A 12247-nucleotide genomic window follows, 5' to 3' on the forward strand; every position below is an offset into this window, starting at 1 on the left:
TCTCTTTGATTCACAATGCCACTCAATAAACTGCATTACCCAGGAGGCACAGTGGGCACTACATGACTCATCTCGTCAGCGGAAAGTGTACGTTACATTAACATCACAAAAATTGTGCAGATCATGAATCAATAAAAAAGGTAAAATTCGACATGTTATGCAGGCCTGGAGCTAAACTTAGCGACACTTGCATCATTAAAGAGCCTCATGTTATAACGTTAGCATTGGCAACACCACCTGCAGCTAACTCCACCACTAGCCAACTACGACATTAACAATAAAGTCAATATGAATGGCTCGACTGTTAGTTGCTGTATTTTCACTCTGAGAACAACTGGCTCATTGTCAAAGATCAACACACATGCCAACACTTGAATTAGGGGAGCACTAGAACTTATTTGTTCACACTTCAAGCGCTTTAAAGCTCTAAACTGTAACTAGATCATGGAAACACTTATTTTTCTGCTGACTTAATAGTAGTATTTTGGAAATTATGCAGCATTTGAAGAAAAAAAACGACCTTCTGTCTCTCTCACACATACACACACTAAAGGGGCTGTGTACCAACCAGCACAGGCTTCCTAATTGACTGGGCAGGGGGGTCCAGAGCGTGAGCTTCTGCCAAATACATGTAGACGTCAGCACTGTCCCCACCACGCATCCCAAAAGACTCAATACACACAAGAAGCTCAGGTACACCTGGCAGCATTGCTTTCACACACACACACACACACACACACACACACACACACACACACACACACACACACACACACACACACACACACACACTAAGTTCCTGTACCAAGGAAGAGAAAATGGTGCAGGTTAAATTAACTGTGAGTTTATAAATATGCATGCATTTATTCAAATACTGCGTGTGATCACATTACAATGATGTAATGCATACTGCCAAATACAAGCCAGGTTAACTTAAATGTGCCCAAACCTCCAGGCTGTTGTAACTTCAATTAGTCCTCTGAGATCTCTAGTGTCCTGGATTCCAAGATAAAACTGAGAAGGAGAGAGAATTACTGCTCCTATCCCCCCTTCCAGGCACATTCCAGCCAAAATCTGGACTGACGATTAAGTAGGATTATGTGCTCTATAGCAAGGTTTTTAGCGACAACCGTGTCCTGCTCAAACCCTGTGAGAGGGTGTGAGTGTGTGCGCGCGTGTGTGAGAGAGAGAAAGAGAAAGAGACACCGATGGAGAAGGAGAGCAGTGGAGAGCGAGCTTTTGTTCCAACTGAGCCCCTAATTAGCCAGGCTAATTGAGCTGTTAATTGATCTGTTGTCTTAATTAAACATCTCCTGACGCTTCTTTGCTCCTTGTAGTTAGGAATCTGAGGGATATGCATGCATATGTGTGTGTGTGTGTGTGTGTGTGTGTGTGTGTGTGTGTGTGTGTGTGTGTGTGTGTGTGTGTGTGTGTGTGTGTGTGTGTGTGTGTGTGTGTGTGTGTGTGTGTGTGTGTGTGTGTGTGTGTGTGTGTGTGTGTGTGTGTGTGTGTGTGTGTGTGTGTGTGTGTGTGTGTGTGTGTGTGTGTGTGTGTGTGTGTGTGTGTGTGTGTGTGTGTGTGTGTGTGTGTGTGTGTGTGTGTGTGTGTGTGTGTGTGTGTGTGTGTGTGTGTGTGTGCAGGAGCATGGAACACAGAGGTAGCTAGCCCAAACACATGATTATAATCTGAGTGGGCTGATGACTCCATTAGACACTTTGGCTTGTTTTAGATTTGGGCTAAAGCCGTCATTATAGATTAGTTTGGGGGTATTTCGGCAGGGAAATGCATTTAAAGTATAATCTGATTACATTAATCTATGCTAGATGTACTCTGATAAAGCTGCCAATTTCAACTAAATCTGTTGAGTGACAGGCGATAACTTTAATTACTTACTCAGCCGGATATGATCCTTCGCAACAGATTCTCTGTATGATGTTAGCTCTAAAATTAAACTGATGTTTATCATTTCCACCTGGAAGCAGGTAAGACGGAGCAGAAAAAAAAATGTCATACACTTAAATCATGCAGCGACAGAATTAAATCGTCACACTATCTTGATAAAGAAACCACGCTTAGGAAGCGCACAGGAAGAGATGTGTTCAGTGAACCACTGTCAGTTTCATTTAATGTCTTCCAGGCTCTAATTGCTGCTGAAACCAAGGAAAGTTTATGCTCAACTGCAATAAAAACGGAAGTTAGTTTCAGAGTGGATCGTCTCATCATTTATCCATCTACTAATTGTCTTCAATGCTTTATGTAAAGGAGAACATTATAGCAGCTCCTGAAACTATGACATTTAAATGTCATAAATAACTCGGGTTGGTCGGCCAACTCGGGTTGGCAACTTTTTATCGAATTCATTTTGTAAAATGTTTTTTTATTGGTAAATGTAGTCCTTTTTTCAGTCTGTGTCCATTTGCCATCACCCTTCACCTCTGGAGTTCAAAAGCTGTCAGGTGGTCATTTCCTCTCTCTCACACACACACACACACACACACACACACACACACACACGGTTATGCTTATACCTGACACATACTGTGTGTGCTGTATGTGTTTGTGTAGGTGTGTCTCCATGTGTGTCCGTATCCAAGGGGAGGAGGCAAAGCAGAGACGCTAACTTTATCATCTGCTGAGAGGTGGCAGATGGAGCTTCGGGGATCCTGCGACACCGGTGTTTCCACGCCGACAGGGGAGCACATGAAAGGCAGGCTGTGTCACCATGCGGCCAGCGGGTGTCAACAAGGATGTGATGAAGTAAAACCAGTGGCATGAGGAAAGAAGCAGAGGAGGGAAGGAGGCGATTGGCATCAAGAAATTCTCATATAGTTCTCTAACAATGATTCATTGAGTGTGGTAATGGTTAACCAGCGTGGAGTGATTTTGTCTTCTTGGGAATGTTGCACAGATTAACTCAAGTGCTGTGACTGAGATGACCTTTGAGCTTAGTGGGAGGAATAGCAACTTGGGTGTAGATATAGTCACATTCATTTGGAATATGTTGCGAAACACTTCTGACAAGCTTTTGAATCTGAATATCTCCAAGCTCTCAACTAAACTCCAATGACTTTCTGACTACTAAGTATGTGGTGAATCTTGACTATAAAAAACGAGAGTACGTTGTGACTGCAAAAGGTTTTTAACCTCCATACTGTACAAAACACAATTATATAGTCCATCGTTTTTGTAGGGACGAGGAGATATAGCAAATGTAGTTAGAGGAACATTTTTGGTTTTAATCAAAGAGCCTTTGCCCTGGCTTTCAATAATCAAACAAGCCAATCACACCATGGCAGATGTCACGCACATACTCTGTGGACTATTAAAGAGGTTACCATGGCAGCAAAGGGTGCTCACACACTGACAAATCTATAGCTCTAACCCAGGGGTTCTCAAAGTGCGGCCCGCGGGACAATGACGGCCCTCGGAAATGTTTCTGGCGGCCCGCGATAGTTAATGTGACACGCTGAAATGCATGCGTTATATTTTAATCCTCCGTGGTTGTATCTAGTAAGAATTAGAATGGAATTTAAGAATGGTAAAACTGCGCCCCCTGGGTTGTCATTCCTAAATTATGAATGACAGCTTGTAGAAAGTTTGCTAGACTACTGGTTGCATGGCAACTAGGCATCTCGCGAGTTGCGGTAATTGGTTAGTACAATAAAGAAAGGATTTGTTTTGGAATTATTTTGTGTTCCGTTTTCTCTTGGGCGGCCCTCAATCCAATATTAGGTACCTAAATTGGCCCTCACTCATCAACACTTTGAGAACCCCTGCTCTAACCGCTGTATGCCATGTTGAAGACACTTGTGAATTTGGACATGTGAACTATGTGTAAAGAATAGAAAGACCGTTTCTATGGACTATAACCAACCACCGACTTTTATACACAAGTAATAGGCTCTCTTCTGAGGATGCAGTGGTTGTTAGAATGATAAAACATGTCCATTGGTTTTGGGACCACCGGCTCCCCAGAGATCCAACTTGTAATGCCTTGCTTACCCCACTCACTATGTTTATGAGCTGGACTCGATGACAGACACCAAAGAAACTTTGTGTCAGAAGTCTGTGTTCATGACAGGCTCAGATAGCTGAGTGCAGCAAAGTTGTCCCCAACACTGCAACGCTCCACATACAGCCTTTCTACGGACAGCTTTTCAATCTTAATTGGATCTTTTTCAGGTTATAAAAAAACTCCAGATCTTGCTGCATGATTTAGAACTTCCTTCCGTGTTGTGCCCCAAGTGATCAGAGAGTACTAGCCAATAGGATCTACCATCAGAGAGGGAAGTGCAATATATCAACTTCCACATCAGCAGAGAGGAAGACTGCACAGCAGCTTGCTGGTGCAATGTTGCACGTCTGCACGCAGAACTGTAAACAGTAACGCTTCCACGGCACTGTTTATGATAGATACGACCACAACTGTAACTCAGGGACTTCTGGTTTACATCTGACGTGTTAAAGATAGCAAAGTGTCAATGTGTCAGTAATATTTCTTCATGTCAAGTTATGGACAGTTACCGTCCTAGCTAATAATTCACTCTGCTACGCTTTGTGAAAACACAGCAACAGGCCAGGTGTTAAAGTTTGATATCAGCTGTCCACTCGTGTTAGGGCAGGAAGGTTCATGCTCAGGCATTCTTCACACTTAATGTAAACAGATTAGCTTGGCAAAGGAGCCAAGTGTACTCCTCTGGAAAGCATTATGTATGTCAAAATAAGACTTGCTAAAAGGTTTTCCAGGTTTTTTCACTTTTGTGCGATAGTGTGGATTTGCAGGCAGGAGTCGGAAAGAGAAAACAAAAGATTAGATTAGAAAGAAGCGGAGGCGGCGTAAATGGAGCAATGATTGATCAATACATTAAGGTGTGAGGTCACTTGAAGTTCAAGATTGCCCACAATTATCTGGGGTGTAGACCATAGAGAATGAGCATCAGCTTATATGAGCAAATCAGAGACAGATCAGGATTAGGGTAAAAATTATAATGTGTATAATCGGGTGTTTAGTCTGACCTAGGTTTGCATCCAGTGCCGGTCCATTAGTAATGGATTGGGTCCGTGCAGGAGCACATGGCCGGCTGTAACCGGTGAGTGGGTGGGATGAGGCGGGGTAAACAGGAAGTGTACACTTCCTGCAGCTGCTTTACACCTACTGAACACATGGAGCGATTAGGATAAATTCAGTAATAAAGTCAATAGGTGTTCCTCTCCACAAGCACAAACACACTTTGTGTAATCAAATGCCAAATTGAACTATTTCCGAGTTTGTAAAAAGAGGAAATATCCAAAATGACATCCGTTCGGGAAAGTCCATTACACTCCAGAACAGAAGGAAACAAGTCCAAATTGAGTGTGTGCATATGTGGGTGGAGTGTCTGTTTGTGTGTGCATGTGTGTGACTGTGTATGTATATGCGCCCATGGCGGTCTGCCTTATGCGTCTGCTTGTGATTGAGTCAGGGTGCATTTCTCTGTTTGAGGGAAACTTTGACAGTCTGGCGTCTTTGTTCTAAAGTTCAGACAGGGAAGCAGATGGCTCTTCTCAGTGTGACTTAGCAAGCTAGTTAGCTGCCGAGTGCGACTTCACCGCCTTTGTTGGAGAAACTGATATTGCTGTATTTAACGGCCCAGCTATAGATTAAACCTGTCCACTACAATTATTAAGACTGAAGAAGTGGACATTATGTGGCTAAAATAAGTATTTTTTCATTTCCTCCTTGTTTCTGCTTCTTCAAACTAATTGTAACTATTATTTCAGGATTAAGGAACTTCCTTTAAAACAATTAATTGCATTTAACTTCTTGAAATTGCTGAATTAAAATGCCAAATCTAAATTGCCACATTGATCAGTGGGAAGATGGGACACATTCATTTAACCACTCCCCAATTTCACATCAGTGCCACTGGAAACAGTAAATCTATCAGAGAACCATATTGGTATTTTACGGGCTTTATTAAATAACAAACATTTCCAGTGCTGGATTTATTGGGTCCCATTTATAGGCTTGTTCCTAACTCTAAACATGCTGCTTCGTTGACATAATCAAAAGCAAATTTAACCAACCGCTTTACCAGACATTCCTCGCGGTTGTAAAAGCTCTCTCTTTAAAACAAAGCTTGCTTGAGGTTGTTCTCTTTTAATGCCGATTAATCCTGTAAGCCACATGACTTTGATCAGCTGATTCATCCCCACCTTCAACAATGTTTCCAAATAAAAGACTCCCACCATAAAATCCAGACCTCAAATCCTACTCCTTGTTTGAAAAAACCTCAAACTTTATCTCCAGTGGCAATATGTTCCCTCTTTTACTCTCTCCCTTTCTCCTGCTTCACAAGACGTTTGGTCTTTAATGTATTTCAGAGAACATCTGCTAACTATCACTGAACCTCGTGGGATTTCCATTTAGCCCAGTTAATTACTCTATCAAGCCAGGTTCATTATCATATTCCTCCTCTTAAAAAATGCACCCGACACTGTGCCACCGTGTGCGTGTTTGTGTGTGTATAGGTGTCGGTGTAAGGGTGAGTGTGTACCCAGACATGTGCACACGCTGGTGTAAGTGTCAGTGCATAGCTCGGTCTTAAAACGCATTCCTAATTGCATGTAGTTGAGCCATAATACCCCTGTTAATGAACCAGAGACGTCTATAGGAGCCGGCTCTGGAAGTCAAGTAGGGAATCTGTTAGTTGGCATCTCCGGGGAGGACGGTGCGCTGGTATTAATCTTGATGAACAACAGCTCTGTGACTTCTGCCTGTCTGCATCGTTCCCTACAGAGGTTAGTCCAGGTGACTGATGGCACAGCCTCTCCATCTCAAAGGAGTAGTATGTGAAACGCTTCATTTGGAAATAAGACCCCCACTGTTTAAAATATGTGACACTTGCTCTTTAAAAAAGGTGTTGGCTTGATTTATTTATTTAGTAAGTGATTAATCCCCCTACGTGCCTACAGGGAGCCTGTGCCAGCATGCCGGACACATCACGGACAATCCACTGCAGCACTAGTGACCACTATGACCTTCAAATATTATTAATGTTCGCTGCAAAACCTTTCCGCCCAAAAAACAAGTTTAACAAACAAGACATTTTTCACCCAGAAGATCAAATTCCTCCTTCAGAGATCAATAGACAGTCGCAAACAACAACAACTAATAATACATAAAGAAAACACGGTCTCAAAATGGATTCCAAGTACTTTCAAATGACACCCTTTATAATGACTTTACTGTCGTATCATTTATAAAGTGCTTTCAAGTGAGCGACTATTGTTTTGTTTTTAGAGGTCACAGGATTGAAAGCATTGCCAGCTGTTCTGCTTAACAACCATCAAAGGAAAGACCATCAGAGATCCATCTTCTGTAATGTATGAGCTGAAAAGCTTGGCAGGATCAGCGAAGCCATCAGAAAGTAAAAGGTTTCCTGGTTCAAAAACAAGCTTTGACACCCAAGGCTTTACAATTACTAAGCGTTAGTCATGTTGACCTTAAATGCCTCGAAACAACAAATAAGTTCCAGAAAAGAGAAAAGAAAAACTTAAATGATTTATTTATTGGAGTCAGGATAAGTGATTTTAATATTCTTAAGGCAGCACATTTTACAGCCAAAACAACTCAATTATTAGATACAGGTTCAAATCGGGCATTATCATCCTTCCTCTGTTGCTAGGACACCGTGCCTGGATTAATGACCTTACTGATATTAGAATAGGATTTAATACATCTGGAGGGCTTTCATTATCATTTTAAGGGTAGTTCTCTCCTACACCATTATTCCACTATGAAAATAATGAATTAAATGTGTATAGTAGAGGATTGTGATAGTCAAATTGACGCCCATTCTAAATAAATTCTGTGAAGACCCTGCTTTTCTGTAACACTGTAAACTGTTTTCATGTCATCGTCTTCAGTATCAATCAGCCCTCTCTCTAATAATTACCTTTCCATTATTGATTGAGAATTCAGACCCCACACTGAGAGGCTTTCCGCTACATATAGACTGGTTTCCCTATATGAGGGTCTATATTATATGGCAGTGGGTGTTCACAGAGCGCAGAGCAGTGAAATGTACCCTTTGATGAGATTAGCTGAGTGGTGTACTTGAAATAACCTTTCATGCGCTGCCATTATTGTATTAATCTATTCTAAAACAATTTGGTTGAATTAATTAGGCCCTACATATTTCAGCAATGCTCACAGGCTGCCTGGAAACAGATGGCTCTGAGGGCGAGCCACTCTCCGACGGATGTGTATGGCTGGGGAGTGAAATGGAGAGAAGAGAAATAGGAATGAGGAAGAATATGGTGGCGTGAAAGGAGAGGGAAGAATGGAAGAAAGTGAGATGTGTCACCAACACCTCTGCATTGTGTACCTGAGAGAAAATGAGTCAAAGCCTGAGCAAAGAGAAAGAAAGTTCTTCGGGGTCTCGGGTCCTAACGCCCATCGGTTCCTCTGACAGGAGATTGGTAGCTTAACAACAGTTGGGCGAAGACGACTATTATCTCGATCCTACAGTGTTCTGGATGGGTTCAACCTTGAACAGCTTGTAGATGATGAGCCTACCCATATGGTGTTCAAATCGCTCAGCGTTTCCTGAGCCATTAACCTTCAGGACACCTTGCACTTGTCCTACACTTTGACAGACAGCTCTGTGTACATTTCATAAAATATCCCTTCTATTTAGTAAAAATGTATACAGTGAACCCAAACCCAAGCAAACATATTAGTGTGTCTCAATCTGTTTAAGTTGTTGCTAGGGCTGAACGATTCATCGATTTTAAATCGAAATCGCGATTTTAAATGATGCGATTATCAAATCGCAAAGCCTGCGATTTTTTTTAACAATTTTTTTTTTTTTTTTGTTCTTCTTGTGTGTCAGTCATCCACACCAATCAGAAGTGCCGTGCTCCACATGTGATAGACAGATTGATCCAATCACCTGCCAAGTAATTTTGAAAGTGCACTGCCCTTTCCAAATGGCTTCCAAGGGAGCTCTCCTAGATGGTTTGGTGAAACAAACCATCTGAGTCAGGTTAGTAATGCTCCATCACATGTTTTACATCTAGTACAGGGTGAGTCTTAAACTGAAGCTTGACTTTAAAGCAACCCAACGGAAGTTTCATGTAAGTTTAGTTCTTTCACTCGTAGCTCGGGCTGCGGGGGTGCTAGAGACGGGAGCATGTTGATACAACCTTCTTAGCCGGAGATATGGCCGCATTTTACAACAAACTTCCGTTGGATCGCTTCAAAACAAATATCGCAAATCGAATCGCAATATTTGTCAGAAAAATCTCGATTAGATTTTTTCCCAAAATCGTGCAGCCCTAGTTGTTGCCTCTTTAAATGAAGCAATGTCTAAATGCAAAACATTTCACATGATATAGATGCAAGTTGTGTTACTGCCGCTTATAGCTGCTGGAACATATTTCCAGAAGATCTGAGGATAATTATAAGGTTTAAGAATGTTATGTTTTTATTATTTATAATTATTCTACGATCATAGAATGTAATTACTTATTTTTATTAAACTAGTTTTATTTTATTAACCTTTTACTCCTTTTAATATCCTCTATTTTTTAAGAGCGTATGTCATTTTTTTGAAAGGTGCTACATAAATACAATTTGTTAGTTGACTGAAAATAAACATTCAAGTCAAAAATTATACATTTTGTATATTTTTGTATTTCATATCACCTTATTCTTCAGGTTACCCAATAGATTGTTCTGCTCACTCATAGGCGGAGTGTCACTTTCAAAGGGATTTGCAACAGTGCAAAGTGGTGAGGACAGTCGAGATGTTTTACAGACCTTGGCGTGTAGATTTAAGAGCAGAGGAGCTCGAGTGCTGAAGTGCCGAGGCATTTACAAGCCGCTGCCACATCATGAAGGACAAGTTAATGGGTAGCAGGGAGGGGGAGGACCATAATGCACTTTGTGGCCCGGGTCCAGCCGAGTCTTGACTTTTCTTTAACAGGAATCTCAACCTTGCCCTCAGCAAAGAAGGACAACAAAGGAGCGAAAGTGAGAGCAAAGAGGGAGGGAGGAAGTAATGAAGAGGCGGAGAGACAGTAAGAAAGATGATACAGAGGTTCTGAGGTTAGCTAATGTTGCCACAGAGTGCTTAGCTCAATCCAAGTCCACTCTTATTTCAGGGTTTTGGTAATGGACATCAAACCTCTGGCGCTGTCTCCGGAGCCAGGGAAATTAAAGTTTTCAAACTCCTGACTTGGCAGGAGCTATGGAAAATGATACCTTTCACCTGCGAGGGAGGGAGGGAGGGAGGGGTGAGAGTGATGTCACTGGCAGAGTTCTCTCAAGCCATTTGAGAAACAGCTTGAGCAGGAGACACAACACAGGAAATGAAACACGGAGGGTGTGACGCGCCAGCATCAATCTATTATACGTTATATTTCTATGACACGAGCTGATAAACTACACATTACTATAGCACATTACCCTAACTGCCCTCTCTCTTTCTCTGGCAGCATGGCAGGTTGTGGCCCGTGCCAGTGTCTCCTCTCTTCCCGCATCACTACCGTTTAAACTAACATGGACGTCCTGCTGCCCAACACGAGCCTGGCAGAGTGATCCCTTGTGCCTGCTTTTATTACCTTGTTGACACCAGCTGCTAGTTTTAAGCACTTTTAAATGCTGAGGCTCAAATCACAGAATTAATGCCGTTATTCCTGCCCAGCTTTCTTTTTGGCAGTGCTTTTAAGCCCCAGACTTAACAACAAGCCTGGGTTTTATGCATTCAGACAGCTGGTGGGAATAAGGCAGTTGCCAGTGGTATAAAACACTGTGTGTGAGTGTATTAATGTGGACAGTGTGTGCCTTCGCGTGTGGGAGGGCATCTGAATATTTAAAAACTGTCTTTTAAAAGTTGCTTGTCCGCAGTCCAAATATAAAAATTGCACATTTGTGGTACTGGTCAGTCTTTGTAAACAAGCAGATATCTCTTGCTCAATATTTGGCATTAATAAAGGTGATTCAAATGCGGTGGAAACGTGACATACTGGAAACCAAATGTTGCAGATTCTTCCTTCCTCTTCACCAGTTTGACACTCAACTTCCACTCTCTGGCACGCTTCATTACTATTACGCCTGTGTGAAGTCACTTGCCTCTCTCACTCACACACACACACAGACACACCACCACCGCACAACCACACTCACGAAAAGTGTGCATCCCCGTGTGCCCACCCCTACACACACACACACACACACACTTCTCCTCACTTCACACACACAAACTAAGCAATGCAATCTAGCAGCTGTACCTCTCCTTATGTGCAGAGAGTGTTGATCCCAGTTCTTCTCTCACACACAGCGAACATATGTCAGTCAGAAACAAGGCAGACTCGGTATTCCTTCTTCTGAGTAAAAAGTTTGCTACTCTTTTAATACAGCACTTCTAAAGTCTTGCACAGAAAGACCATAAGCTATAAGTGGAAGTGACCTTGCTGCGTGTGTGTGTGTGTGTGTGTGTGTGTGTGTGTGTGTGTGTGTGTGTGTGTGTGTGTGTGTGTGTGTGTGTGTGTGTGTGTGTGTGTGTGTGCGTGCGTGCGTGCGTGCGTGCGTGCGTGCGTGCGTGCGTGTGTGTGTGTTTACAAAGGGAGGATCTGACATGCCTTCGGTAAAACAAATACAGACTGATAGATGCCAGCAGCACCTGTCTGATTTACATTTCCTAATTGCAAATGAATTACCAAAGAAACATTTCACCAGCACCCACAGGCAATAGGACACACAGACGAGTTCTACCTGAAAGGGACAGTGTTTCCACAGGAATATGTTTAGGAGGTTTAGAAAACTTCCACAAGAGCCAGAGGCCCCCTGAAGTTGGTTTGAATGTATGTAGGAATTCAAATGTATATGTACTTACAATAGCAACTGTGGAGTTTATGCTAAAGCTTTGACTCGGCAGTGCAGAGATACAGACAGGGAACTTCTACCATTTAATAAGGGAGTAGCATTGAAGCACATTTTCCCTGAGGCTCATTATATTCATGTCCTTTGCCTATTTTCGGATTGTAAGCATGTATACACCTACCCATTTTTTACATGTTGTTATAATTTAAACTATTGATAAAAAGGTACATTGTTTGGTCAACTAACAGAAATGCTGGCCCAAAGACTTTCAGTTGTTAAAACACAAGACAAGGATTAGCATGAAATCATGACAATTTTGCTAAGAAATATTTTTTTTAAAGGAATTAGCATTTATTTAAGAAAAAGTATAACGTAAAA

General features: G+C 42.0%; 1 long non-coding RNA gene across 1 annotated transcript in view; it reads right to left on the reverse strand.

Annotated features, from left to right (window-relative positions):
- The window catches only part of LOC117467424 (uncharacterized), a 144137-nt gene extending 132752 nt beyond the window's left edge, over positions 1–11385 (reverse strand). The window contains exon 1 of the long non-coding RNA XR_011645259.1: positions 11278–11385. This is a non-coding gene — a long non-coding RNA (uncharacterized lncRNA). The remainder of the gene's footprint in view (positions 1–11277) is intronic.
- Positions 11386–12247: the final 862 nt, after the last annotated feature.

The sequence above is a fragment of the Pseudochaenichthys georgianus genome, chromosome 22, assembly GCF_902827115.2.
Source record: "Pseudochaenichthys georgianus chromosome 22, fPseGeo1.2, whole genome shotgun sequence".
NCBI classification, from domain to species: Eukaryota; Metazoa; Chordata; class Actinopteri; order Perciformes; family Channichthyidae; genus Pseudochaenichthys; species Pseudochaenichthys georgianus.